The sequence below is a fragment of the Ammospiza nelsoni genome, chromosome 1 (assembly GCF_027579445.1).
Source record: "Ammospiza nelsoni isolate bAmmNel1 chromosome 1, bAmmNel1.pri, whole genome shotgun sequence".
Taxonomy (NCBI): domain Eukaryota; kingdom Metazoa; phylum Chordata; class Aves; order Passeriformes; family Passerellidae; genus Ammospiza; species Ammospiza nelsoni.
In genome coordinates, this window is record NC_080633.1 from 137,169,394 (window position 1) to 137,183,457 (window position 14,064).

The window sequence follows — 14,064 nt, forward strand, 5'->3', positions numbered from 1 at the left end:
CCCACAAGTGTCCTCCTCTGGTGATTTGCTTTCTCTGTGGGATATTTTTATTTTTCTTGCCATTAACCATATCACTGGACCCAACATGGGCCTGATGGCCATTTCTGTGAGGTGCAATAGTGGCAAATGTTGGAATTCTATCAATGAAACAAAACTGCAATTTCTAAGGAAGCTGAGAAGTGTGTGCATGCAAGTGCTTAGAGACTGAACTACTGTTTCATCCCATCATGGAGCAATATGTATCCCATTGAAATTCAATTACAAGGGGTGAGCATATATTAAAAAAAAAAATAAAAGAAAACCTAATTCTTTTTCCAAACCCATTTGCTTATTTACTAAAACAAACGGGTAAAACTATCATCAGGAAAACACTGCTACATGACCATTGCCTGAAGTGTATTCTTACCACTGGATCATAATTCCCTTTCTTTCCATTCCTTAAAAGTTCATTCAGTTCTAACTTCTACAGTAATGTTTATCTAGGGTACTTAATTATATAGTGCAACTTGCATCTGGAGTGCTGGTTCAAGGTTATTATAGTTCTCCACAGACATAACAAAAATATTATTTTAAACTTATCCATTGAGGAAAAATGGCTGCATTTCACCACTGATAGGAGCATATGAATGTAAAATAAAATCATTGGTACATAACAGTGTTGTCTATTCAGATTAATTTTCTCCATGACACTTGCTGTCACAGAAATATCTCCTTTTCGTTTCTGCTGCAGACATAAGATCTTTCAAACTAAACTTAAAATAAATAAATTAGATGTATAAAATGATGGATTATAGTGATAGGCAAATAAGAAAGGTGAATTTTTTGGATGCTTGTCAGTACATATTCCTTGTTGGGTAGATTTGATAAGATTAATGAAATATGAATAATGGAGTAGAATAATAATTTGATAGTTTCTCAGTACTCAGTACTGAGTACTTTTCAGTACTCAGTATCTGAAAAAGAACTTCTATTCAATCTATATCATACTGATTATATGCAGAGCACCATTACTTTTACTACAAAGAAGAAAACTTTCTTTGGCAACAGTAGAAGGAAAGTGGGCAGATAAAACAAACTCTTTAATTCATATGTCCTTACTCATAGGTTTCCCGTCAAGCATGGTTTCTTCTTTATTTAGAATCAATACTAAGTAAGGAAAGGATAAATATATAAATCGCAAAACTCTTTCTGTGGGTGTATTGGTAGCCAAAGTAAATTGCCTGAGGTTTGGAGAGACCATGGGCTTGTTCTGTATTTGCTCTAAAATTCAGAAGTGATGAAGAAATATTTTGCTTCAATCCCTAGAATGAGGCCCACGAGCTCTGCTGGAGCACTGGCCATGTTTACAACATGCAGCATTCCCGACAGCAATGCTCACTCCCATAGCATCCATGGCCTCTGTGGAAAGGGTGAGGTCTCACACACAGCCAGAAATGGGAAGTCACGAGCCTTTGGCTGGAGCCCAGGTATCATTTCTGCCATGCCAAGCATGTGCAAGGCAGGAACACTAAAGGACCTTCTCCTAAAGGGTTTAGAGAGTGGAAGTCTCCTATTGCTACCTCAGGTAGCTATTCAAGTGCAAAGGTAAAAATAGTCCTTTAAAGCCAGCAATGACTTTAGATAAGGAATGTGATTAAAGTTCTTTTACTGACAGTGGACTGAATTAATTGTACTCATACCAGCCGCCCCCACAGCACCAAGAAAAAATCACTGCTACCAGGCAAGTCACTTCTATTTTGTCCATGTCAGTGCCCTTATGTGAAATGGATGCAGTAAAAAGCCCAGGTGATGATGTGATAGAGTTGAGAAAGTTCATATTTTTGGCATATCCCAAGAACTCCAGAAAAAAGTTAAGCAAGAAGTATAGAAACTTTGATTTTTTAAGTAAACTTTGGTTTGTTGCTCAGGTAAGGCAGTCTTCAGATAATGAAGTCAGTTGGGAGAAATCCTAAGTTTATTAAAGGTATGATTTAATGCTACTTGAAAGCTCCTGGGACTTTATATGTGTTCCAATATTTTTTATTCCTCTTAATGATCAGAAAGAACTTTCACTTTTACTTGGGTAAAGATAGTATCAATATTAAAATAAGTTTGGGAACATGGGAATTGATACTTCAAGCTATTTGAAGTAAAGTACGTTTAAAAAATAAGGAAGTATGAAATACATGTGTATGGCATAGCTACTCCTCCCTTCTTTAAAATCAGGCATTTTTACCATTTTACAATTTACTATTCACATAGGTAAGCCAGGTCAAGTCAATGCAGAAAACTCCTTCACCATTCATAAAAGGTTTTAACACGAGAGGTTAAATATCACTTCAAAACATCTGAGTGTAGCCATCTGACTGGTTGCTTAGCAAAAATTGTCAGAAATGGATCAGTATCCTAAAGAATTATTGCTTGCAATATGTTAATGTACTGTTTGATCAGTCTTCCTTCCTTCCTTCCTTCCTTCCTTCCTTCCTTCCTTCCTTCCTTCCTTCCTTCCTTCCTTCCTTCCTTCCTTCCTTCCTTCCTTCCTTCCTTCCTTCCTTCCTTCCTTCCTTCCTTCCTTCCTTCCTTCCTTCCTTCCTTCCTTCCTTCCGCCACTTCCTTCCGCCACTTCCTTCCGCCACTTCCTTCCTTCCTTCCGCCACTTCCTTCCTTCCTTCCTTCCGCCACTTCCTTCCTTCCTTCCGCCACTTCCTTCCTTCCTTCCTTCCTTCCGCCACTTCCTTCCTTCCGCCACTTCCTTCCTTCCTTCCGCCACTTCCTTCCTTCCGCCACTTCCTTCCTTCCTTCCTTCCTTCCTTCCGCCACTTCCTTCCGCCACTTCCTTCCGCCACTTCCTTCTGCCACTTCCTTCCTTCCTTCCGCCACTTCCTTCCTTCCTTCCGCCACTTCCTTCCTTCCTTCCTTCCTTCCTTCCTTCCTTCCTTCCTTCCTTCCTTCCTTCCTTCCTTCCTTCCTTCCTTCCTTCCTTCCTTCCGCCACTTCCTTCCTTCCGCCACTTCCTTCCTTCCGCCACTTCCTTCCTTCCGCCACTTCCTTCCTTCCTTCCTTCCGCCACTTCCTTCCTTCCGCCACTTCCTTCCTTCCTTCCTTCCGCCACTTCCTTCCTTCCGCCACTTCCTTCCTTCCGCCACTTCCTTCCTTCCGCCACTTCCTTCCTTCCGCCACTTCCTTCCTTCCTTCCTTCCTTCCTTCCTTCCTTCCTTCCTTCCTTCCTTCCTTCCTTCCTTCCTTCCTTCCTTCCTTCCTTCCTTCCGCCACTTCCTTCCTTCCTTCCTTCCGCCACTTCCTTCCTTCCTTCCGCCACTTCCTTCCTTCCTTCCTTCCTTCCGCCACTTCCTTCCTTCCGCCACTTCCTTCCTTCCTTCCGCCACTTCCTTCCTTCCGCCACTTCCTTCCTTCCTTCCTTCCTTCCGCCACTTCCTTCCGCCACTTCCTTCCGCCACTTCCTTCTGCCACTTCCTTCCTTCCTTCCGCCACTTCCTTCCTTCCTTCCTTCCTTCCTTCCTTCCTTCCTTCCTTCCTTCCTTCCTTCCTTCCTTCCTTCCTTCCTTCCTTCCTTCCTTCCTTCCTTCCTTCCTTCCTTCCTTCCTTCCTTCCTTCCTTCCTTCCTTCCTTCCTTCCTTCCTTCCTTCCTTCCTTCCTTCCTTCCTTCCTTCCTTCCTTCCTTCCTTCCTTCCTTCCTTCCTTCCTTCCTTCCTTCCTTCCTTCCTTCCTTCCTTCCTTCCTTCCTTCCTTCCTTCCTTCCTTCCTTCCTTCCTTCTTTCTGAAAATGGTAGGAAAATCATCTGAGCACTCAGGATGACTCAGTTCCAAAGGAAATTAAATTGCTTTCAGGAATTTTCAAATTTTGGATAAAATTACCTGCATGTTTAGATGTGGGGCAGATGAAAACTACTGTCACAGGAGATGTGGAAGGTCAAATGACGAGACAATGCACTCCTTGTTCTTGTGTCCAACGATGACAAAAACAGGAAGGAAGTGGTAACATAAAGGGGATTATCTGGGATTACAGGCTGCCAGCACTGGTTAAGTGTTTTTGTTGCACATCTATCCATAACTAAAAACATAGTTCAATTTTCATAAAGTTGGTCCTTATGCATGTACAAAACATTCAAATAAACGTATTTCTGGAATCATTTGGTTTCAGGGGAACTAACACTGAATTCACAGAATAATTTCTTTAGGAGAAAAAATGCTAGTATTAGAATGGAGATGACGTGAAAGCAGTATTAGGGGTAGCTGGGACAGACAAGTGAGTGGTTCAGACCTGAGGTGACTAACGTTCAACAATTTGATTGCAAGATTTTGGAAGAAGGTTGCAAAAAAATCTCAGCCAAGATATCTTATGGAACAAACACAAGAAAAAAAGGTCATCATTCTAGAGTGAAAATTCTGAAAGATGGTGACATTTCCAATCTTGTTTTCATTGTTTATTTCAACCTTTAGAAATATTCTAAGTATTTACTCTCTACACTACAGCCCACTGTACACAGAATAGGGCAAATCCATGTTTAGTCTAAAATAATACAGGGATCTCTTTTTTGACATTTAAGACCACCCCCAACCCCTTAAAAGCCCCATGGGTCATAAGAACACAAAATAAAGAGAAAAGTAGGAAGAGTTTGCAGCAGCAAGATTGGCAGGCAAAGGGAAGGTGGTGGCATGGATCTCTTCAAGCCTGGGACAGAGTAAGTGGATTTCTTGGAGCTGATGAAGTGCCTTATTAGAAAGGCCAGGAAAGGAAAGAAATGTTGCAGCCCAGACATGGAGTAGGGCTAGTGGACACAGGCCAGACTGGAGCAGATAGGATGCAGGAGCTAGGGATGAATTTGTGAGTGCAAAGTGATACATGAAAGAAAAGATTTCAGGCTGTTAGTCAGAAAAAGGTGGGAGAATTTCACCCCCGCCAAATAAATCATAGGAGAGCTTGCGGTGAGATCATTATTTACCTAGAGGGTGTGGTAGCACCTCAACCAAGCAGGGTGCTTTCAGCCTGGGCTCCATCCACAGAAAGATTGCCACAAAGTCGAGCGGTGCAAGCAGCCAAGCTGAGGCCAGACAGGTTCAAATTTGCTTAAATCCAGAGATACCCTGCATTTTTTCCAGACTTTCAACAAAGCTATTACAGAGGTGATTGTGAGAACTGGCAAACTGCATGCTATGACATGAAATCCTTGCTGAGCCCAAGTGAAAGGAAAATAGCAATTAAATTTTTTTAAAGTCCTTTCTTCCACTCACAGTAGAGAAATCAGGGAAAGCTGAAGTAATCAATTCAATGCAGTACAATATCAAGAGTTCCTCTTAGTCTGAGAGAAAGCTCTACAATTTGTACACTGCATTGCCATCAGTATTTTTGAAATTACAAGGAAAATGGTTTTCATATAAGATTTGCACATGAGATAAATGTTCCCATGACATCAAAATACTCCCAACTACACTAGGAAGGCTAAAATTAATTGCTTGTTGTCTGAGCTCACACAGCTCTTCCAGGCCTTCCTGCCATGCCAGCAGAGTGCAATAGATATTTTTTTTTTTTTTTTGAGAGTTTCACTTTGGTGTCTGTCTGGCAGATTTTAGAGTGCATTCCCTTATTGTCCTTTTCACACCTACCATCAAAAGCTCCTGAAGACCATCACTGAATTCCAGTGAGAACAAAGGAAAAAGAAAAAAAATTAAAGGGATGAAACACCAGCCTCTTGTTTTCGTGTTTTTCTATTTCCAATAATATCAAAATATGTGAGAATCATTTGTTCCAAAGAAGAAGTAATGTAAATGATTAATTTTGTTCTACTTCAAGCTAGGGGACAATGGGATTACAGTTCTTTGTTTTTTCTTGAGTTCCACTAGCAAAAACTGAAAACATATTGGAATTTGTTTTTTTCAATTTCAAATGCTTGAGAAGTTTTCACTTAGAAGACACAATTCAAAACATAAAGCATGTGGGTACACTGGCAACCTGTTTGGGTTTTAATGAGCATTGTGTATATTTTTACTGGGGAGAAAGAAGTTCCTGTGTTTTTTTTCCAATATACCATGGCTTTAGTGGGATTCAAATGTGAAATGAAACCATGGTGTTAACCAAGAGGATACCAAGATGATAGTGTTCTTCGGTTGTTCCCAGCACTAATACCCACTTGAAAGCTGTTAGGAGACCTTATTTCCTTTTCGGGGGGTTTATTTTAGCATTTGAAATATGGTAGATAGCATAATTGGATTTTAAATATCTGATCCAAATTTATTTCAGGGGACTGAGTCAAAACAAATACAAATTCAAGTTTGTGTAGTGCATCTAAAAACTGGCAGCACATGCATTTCAGGACCTCACCAATTACAGCACTTCACTTATTTCTGAAGTAGTTGGCTGCAGATTATTTCTATCTGAAACCTGGTCCCACACTTTCAGGCTTAGTTGCGGATTCGTAAGTGTTTGTTCTATTATTCAATCATATTATAAAATGGACCACATTTTCCAATAGCTACTTCATGTTCCCTATTTAATTTTTAATTGCGGCGTTTCTTCAAACATCAGTTCTCCCACAGGATTTCGGTTTTGGACCACTTTTGCAAGCCACTAAAAATTATGAATTCTTGAAGTTTGCAATCTGAGCTCTCTTTAAGTCCACATACCAAATTCTTATCCAAAACCATGTCAAAGAAGCCAGAACCAACCATACCACTTCCTAGGTCTGAGTTGCACAACAAATAGGTCTGAACCCTCCCAAAAAATAACATAGGTCCCCTGACTGACTGTGTTTTTAACACACAGAGAGTTATCTCAATATCCAAAGAAGTATCTATTGTCTTACATCATGTAAAGATGAGCCTTTTGTCAATGTATCTGGTTTTTACTCTTGTATTTTAAATAATCTGATTTCCTGTGATCTGATGGCATTATTTGTCCGTCAAATACAGAAAAAAAAATTTTGCAATGACTGACAGGGTAGTTTTTGTCAGCTAAACCACCTTTTAATCTTTGTTTTAATTTCTGAGTGTCCGAAACTACCCAGATGCTTCTCCTCCCATACCCATACACAGTCTTAAGGACCCTCCTCTGCCCTGTGCTGCAACCTCTAAGACATCCTAAGCTCCCTCAGAGAAGTATATGGGTCTTTCAAGAATTCGTAGAAATACCTCAGGCTAGTAATTCAGCTTTCTGAGGAAAAAGCAGATCATTATTACAAAGTCCACATGTGAAGAGAACAATCAATCATCATTTTCTGGTGCAATAAGAAAAAAACTGCTGGTGAGAATGAGGTTGCTGCCATACGACTTATGGTGGCTGGGATCCAAGCAATCACCACATCTCAAGCAGGTCAAAAAGTACAGGCACCTCAGCTACACCTTCCATCACCATTCTGTTTGTAGCTTCTTGATGCACCACCAAAAATATAAAATTTTATTTTTCTTCTTTGTTGTAAAACACTCTGAGTAGAATTATTTCTTTTCCCTAAAGTCTCCTGAAGGCTTTTCGTTCTGGCACCAAGGCAATGAGGTTGTCACTGGGTTGCATTTGAAATTGCCTCCAGGCTAAGATTCAAAGCCAGCCTCAGGTGCTGCTGGAGATGCAGAAGACAGATCACAGAGTCACAGAATAAACTAGGCCAGAAAAAAACCTTCAGGATCAACAAGTCCAACCTATGACCTAACACCTCCTCATCAATTAAACCATGGCACTGAGTGCCATGTCCAGCCTTTTTTTAAACAGGTCCAGGGACAGTGACTGCACCACCTCCCCGGATAGATGACTCCAGTGCCCAATCGGTCTTTCACTGAAGAATTTTTTTCCTGATATAAGAAGCTGCAGCCTCTTCCAACTGCCACCAACCACTGTTGGTTCAAGGGTCCTGTAACCCACTGAGCAGCATGTGGAGGCATGTAAGGAGCTCTGAGGTGGTGGCAGTGCTGCCCATCTCCAGTGTCTTTGAGCCTACTGTTCTGCACATTTCTGCCAGGTTCTTGCCATAATCCCTGCTGTGTCATGCATGGAGCCCATGTTTTGGTGATATTCCCTGCATCCAGGTTGAGGAGTACTTGTGAACACTTAAAGAAGAGAAATTAGGGAGATTTGCTGAAGCTCTAATATCCATCTAACCTGGTCCATATGGCAAAGCAAAAGCAAGCTCAGTTTTTGCTGAGCAAACTGAGTTTGCAGTTCATGTTTCCATACAGCACTTGAAACCCTTAGTCTGTATCTCCACTACTTTCCTATATTACAGTTACAGGCTTCTTAAATTTCCCTTCTGTCACACAGTTGCTCACAAAGCTTGCCTCCCTACAGCACAAACCATTCCTGCCTCTTTCAGGCCAGGAATCCTCAGATCTTTCAGGAAGGTCAGTCAGAGCAAGATGAGACTGTGTGTTTTGCTTTCATGTCCAGTAAGAGGCCAGGTGCATTTCTTCCTACACTGTAACAAAGAATCTGGTATCTTTGCTAATGGAAAGGCCTGGGCTAAATCCCTTTTTTTCCCATTGAAAAATATCTCTTTTGGGATCTGTAGTCCACAAACAGCAGGTGAATAAATGTGTCTATAAGGCATGAATGAAACATCTCAGAATATTAAAAAATTATACATCTATTAATCTCAGCAGCAAGAAAATCCATTTGCATGTCCTGCTCCCTCAGATAGGAATCTGTAGAGTCCCTTGGCTTGGGAGGGTCATGTGAAAAGTTTGTAAATGGAAGAAATACAAAGGAAAAGCAAGAAAACTGCTGAGTTTAGAGAAACACAGTTAAGGGTGGACCTACACTCTGGTTCAGCAGTTAGTTCAGAAGCTTTTAATACATAGCTCCATTCAAGCCTCAGCAATCTTCACAATCTTCTGTATATTTATGACTCCTCATCAGAAGAGTATTACAGCAACCTCCTTTTGGGTGGCCAAAATGTTGATTGTTACAGGTTTGCATCTGGCAGAGAAAGTCCTATGTGCCGTGACATGACCATAAAAATTGGTTCTGGACTGAGTTGCTCCTGGAGAGTCCAGGTATGCAGCTGGAATATGCTGAATGCTGTATTTCACCATGCTGCAAGAGCCAGCTACACTTTCTCAAAGAGGAGTGCTGGCAAATGCTGCCAACTCTTCTGGCTGCCTTCCCTATTCAATTCCTCCTATCTGGCATGAGTCGTGAGATCTCAGCCAAGGCTTAAGCTTCTCAAAGTGGTCTATCACTCATCATCCATGTCAGAAATTACAGTGATGTAGGAACTGAAAGTCATCAGTGAATTGGATACACCAAAGGCAACATCCCTTCATAATCTTTCTTAAAATGTCTTCACACAAAAGCTAAGTCAGAAACAACGGGATATAAATTAATTGGGGAATACAAATTATATAGGTCCCAGCTAATCTCCTCTCCCAAAAGAAAGACTGGAGCCACAGACTATTATCACAGGTACTTTCCTAAGATTTCCTTATGTATACAGAAAGTCACAGTAATTCTATGTGAGCTTCCAAACACAGGTACAATGCCACACACTATAATGGACAGTATAAACTAGTGCTTAGTAAGATTGTTCTACCATGGAGTGCACCAGACACAGCATCTGGGCTGTGTCCAGCTGGGGAAGGGAGGGATTGTCCTCCTTTGCTCCTCACTGGGGCAGCCTCACCTTGAGTCCTGGGTGCAGTTTTGGGCACCACATTATTAAAAAGACTTTAAAGTATTGGAGAGCTTCCTGAGAAGGGCCACAAGGGTGGTGAAGGGTCTTGAGGGGAAGCCTTATCAGGGGCAGCTGCCGTCACTTTGTTCAGCCTGGAGAAGAGGAGACTGAGGGGAGACCTCATTGTGGTCTTCAACATCCTCATCAGGTGAAGGTCAAGTACTGATGCCTTCACTCTCATAACCAGTGACAGGACCCAAAGGAATGGCCTGAAGTTATATCATAGGGAAGTTTAAGTTAGACATTACAAGAAGTTTTATCATCCAGAGAGTGGCTGAGCACTGGAACAGGCTCCCCAGGGAAGTGCTCACAGCATTGAGCCTGCCAGATTTCAACAAGTGAATTCTTGGGGTGTTCTGTGCAGGACCAGGAGCTGAACTCAATGATCCTGATGGGTCCCTTCCAGCTTAGAAGACTCTATGATTCTTTGGTTATTCTCTTTTTAATTATCTACAGTGCAAAGTTCTTGATGATTTCTATGTACATATCTATATCTGGTTGAAAATGCAGAAAATGAAAGCAGGAAAGTGAATTCCAAGCAGAGTCATTCTGCAAGCAGCTACACAGAAGCACGTTAAATTACAGTTACAGTTGGTATCTGTAATTTTGATGCTTCTTAGCCTCTAATAAGCTGTTTTGCAGCAAGCTTTCTTTATATGAAGGTGGGGGAGTGTTGTTTGCAATTTTTAAGGTTCTTTGAAAATCCAGCAAAATCCTCTCCTCGATCCCTCCTTGTGGAATCTTATTGATAGCATGGACCATTGGCAGGGCTGATGTTTCTACCCAGAGAAAGTAAGACCAGCCAGTCATCTTCTGAGTGGGCCAGTTTTATAAGGGAGCATGAGAGGCAGTCTGAAAGTGAATTTTACAGATACTTTTGACATGAAGACAGAGCAAGTCTCAGCTATTGGGTGTAATTTCAAGTCTTCATGGTCACAAATCATGTGTACCAATTTACAAGGCTTTCCTTTCTTGTTTTTCTTTTCTCCCTTGACACATTCATGACCTTTTTTGCTTTATTCCCTCTAATCCTTTCTTATCACAAAGCTTCTTTTTCCTGTCTGTCTGCATGGGAAGTCCCATACACAAACATTATTCAGCATAACACTAAACCTTCTGTTCCCATCCACACTCTCCCCTGTTTCTGCTTCTTCTTCCAATTTCATTATTCTTTTCTTCTCCGTACATGAACCTGGCTCTACACCCAGCCTCACCAAATTAGTTTTGTATCTAGTGAATCTGCTTTCCACACACTTTTTTCATCACCTAGAGTTCTGTTTTCAGCCTTTCCTTTCCTCCAACCAGTTCTCACAAACTGCCATTCCTAATACTCTCTTTAGGCTGCTCAGCCATCTCTCCCTTAGTCTCTCTTCACGCAGACTGACTTCTCATCTGCTTTGCTCTATATTGTAACCAGCTCTTCATTCCTACGGTGTCTAAAGGTGACCTATGTCCTTGCACTTACCCTTCTTTATGGCTTTTCAGATGGACAGCAGAAATTTCTTTATCCCTGTCTTTGTTCTGTTCTGATATTGCCAGTCTTACCAGTTTTTCATATAGCCCATTCCTTCTTACTGGTTTTAGATTACGGTCTCCTTATCCAACAAGTTTATCCATTTATTTTCTTTTTAACAAAGTCTACCAGCTCTTATGCTTTTCCAGCTTAAGCTCTTGGTCCTCCCTGGACATATATCTGAGATCTTGGTCTTTTCTCACCTGGACTGAAGAGAGATGATCACTTGCTCTCTGTGGACCTGGCAGTGCGTGGGCACAGGAGGCGCCAGTCACAAGCCTCGCTGAAACTTTTAAAAGCATCTGCAAGGAAATCCTGGGTTGGTTAGAATGCAGAAGGCATAAATTACTCTGTGGAGATAATGCAGTTGGCCTGCAAAAGGTAGCACATGCTCAGGACAGACAGAAATTTTGAGGAATTAATCTGCCAAACTCTGCCATATTACTAAAGAATAGGGTTTAACGCTCAGCCAAATATGGGCAAGTGCTTATGTGTCTGGCACCAGGGGGCCTCCAGCCTGCCAACCTCCAAGTCAAAGCGTGGAGTAGCTAGCATTTCCAAAAAGGAATTCTTACAACCAATTCATTAACATTGGCAAAACAATGTCTTTTTTCATAATCTTTTTTCTGGGAAATAGTATAACCATTTTTGATTAAACTTTCCAAAAAAAATTGAAACATAGGCAGACACCCAGCATAAAAATTCACAAAGTTATAAATAACCAGAATAGGAATTCATAATGAAAAGCATTGAACACATTTGCAGTATTGGGTAGCATTGTATGGATAAAACTATTTTCACCAAAAATGCTGTTCAGGGACCACAGCTAAAATGCATGCAAACATGGAACACAGATATGTCTGCAATATTGTGTTTCCAAAGAGTTCATAACTCAAATTTTAGACAACAGAACACAAGTAGATCCAGAGACATGGACAGTGCAGGAAAACAATATGAAAATCCTATTCAGTGTGACTGGCAAGTCATCCCAAGGTATCATGAGTCTTTATTTCCCAATTATCATTTGGAAAAGTAAGACCTTTTAAAGAAAGTGAGGCTTGATCAGAGAACAATGAGGTAGTTTTGCAGATACTTACAGAGGTGTGGGGTCAGGATAGGAAGAAGTATGGAGGAATTTAAGTGATAGTACCTAGTAATGCTGTGGACCTGTGGGACAATGACATCCAGCAGTAAGAAAGAGCCAGTAGGTAGAGGGACAGGGGACTGAAAAACAAGCTAGTCAAGGATGGTACCCAAGGAGTCATCCTAATTATTGGGATTTCCACATGTGAACATCCCTGTGACTAGAGGGGACTGTACGACTTAAGGACTATAATTTCTCTTTCCTTTCACTTTCTTGTGAGGGAACCGTCTGCTTCTCTCTTGTGTGCATTGGAAGGATCTTGAAGATCCTATTTCTTTGTCCCTCAAGGGAGATTCGTTGGAGGTAAAATAAAGCCCATCTGTAGCTCTAATTAAAGTGGGTTCTTTTGGGATAGAAATGACCTTATCAGCTTGCCTCCGAAGCCTGAAATTCTCCACCATCCTAAGCGACGCTGTTCAGCGGGGCTGCCGCGGACCCCGGGGCCTCTGGCGCTCAGCTCGGCCCTTCGCGGGCGCCGGTGTTGGACCGGCAGGGACGTCGGGCCGGGTCACGCTGCGAGCGGCCCTCGGGCCAGCGGGAGCTGCCCGGACACCGCAGGCTGCGATGGGGAAGCCGAAGGGAGCGCGGGGAGGATCCTGCGGGACGGGACCGAGGGGAGCGCGGTGAGGATCCTGCGGGACGGGACAGAGGGGGAGCGCGGTGAGGATCGCGATGGACGGGACAGAGGGGAGCGCGGTGAGGATCGCGATGGACGGGACAGAGGGGAGCGCGGTGAGGATCGCGATGGACGGGACAGAGGGGAGCGCGGTGAGGATCGCGATGGACGGGACAGAGGGGAGCGCGGTGAGGATCGCGATGGACGGGACGGCGCTGAGGCGGGAGCGCGCGGCGCGAGCGCCATCTGCTGGGCGGGAGGCGGCGCGCGGGGGCTCCGCGCTGCCACCGCCCCATAACGTGGCCGGACACCGCCTGCCCTGTGTGACATGTGCCCAACACCGCCCTGTGCCATGTGCCCGACACCGCCCCATAACGTGGCCGGACACCGCCTGCCCTGTGTGACATGTGCCCAACACCGCCCTGTGCCATGTGCCCGACACCGCCCCATAACGTGGCCGGACACCGCCTGCCCTGTGTGACATGTGCCCAACACCGCCCTGTGCCATGGGCCCGACACCGCCCCATAACGTGGCCGGACACCGCCTGCCCTGTGTGACATGTGCCCAACACCGCCCTGTGCCACGTGCCCGACACCGCCCCATAACGTGGCCTGACACCGCCTGCCCTGTGTGACATGTGCCCAACACCGCCCTGTGCCACGTGCCCGACACCGCCCCATAACGTGGCCGGACACCGCCTGCCCTGTGTGACATGTGCCCAACACCGCCCTGTGCCATGGGCCTGACACCGCCTGCCCTGTGTGACGTGCCCAACACCGCCCCATCAGGTGGGCCTGAGACCTCCTGCCCTGTGACATGTGCCCAACACCGCCCCATAACCTGTGCCCGACACCTCCTGCCACTGCCCCATAACATGTGCCTGCCACCTCCTGCCACCGCCCTGTGACATGTGCCCAGCACTGCACTGTGACATGTGCCCAGCACTGCCCTGTGACATGTGTCCGACACTGCCCTGTGACATGTGCCCAGCACTGCCCTGTGACATGTGTCCAACACCACTCCATAGCATGTGTCTGGAACATTATTGGAATAATGGTGCACACTCATAGGATTTGCAATCTTTGTACTAGGTTGATTTCAGACTAAATTAAAGTTGCACAAAAAAAAAAAAAAAAA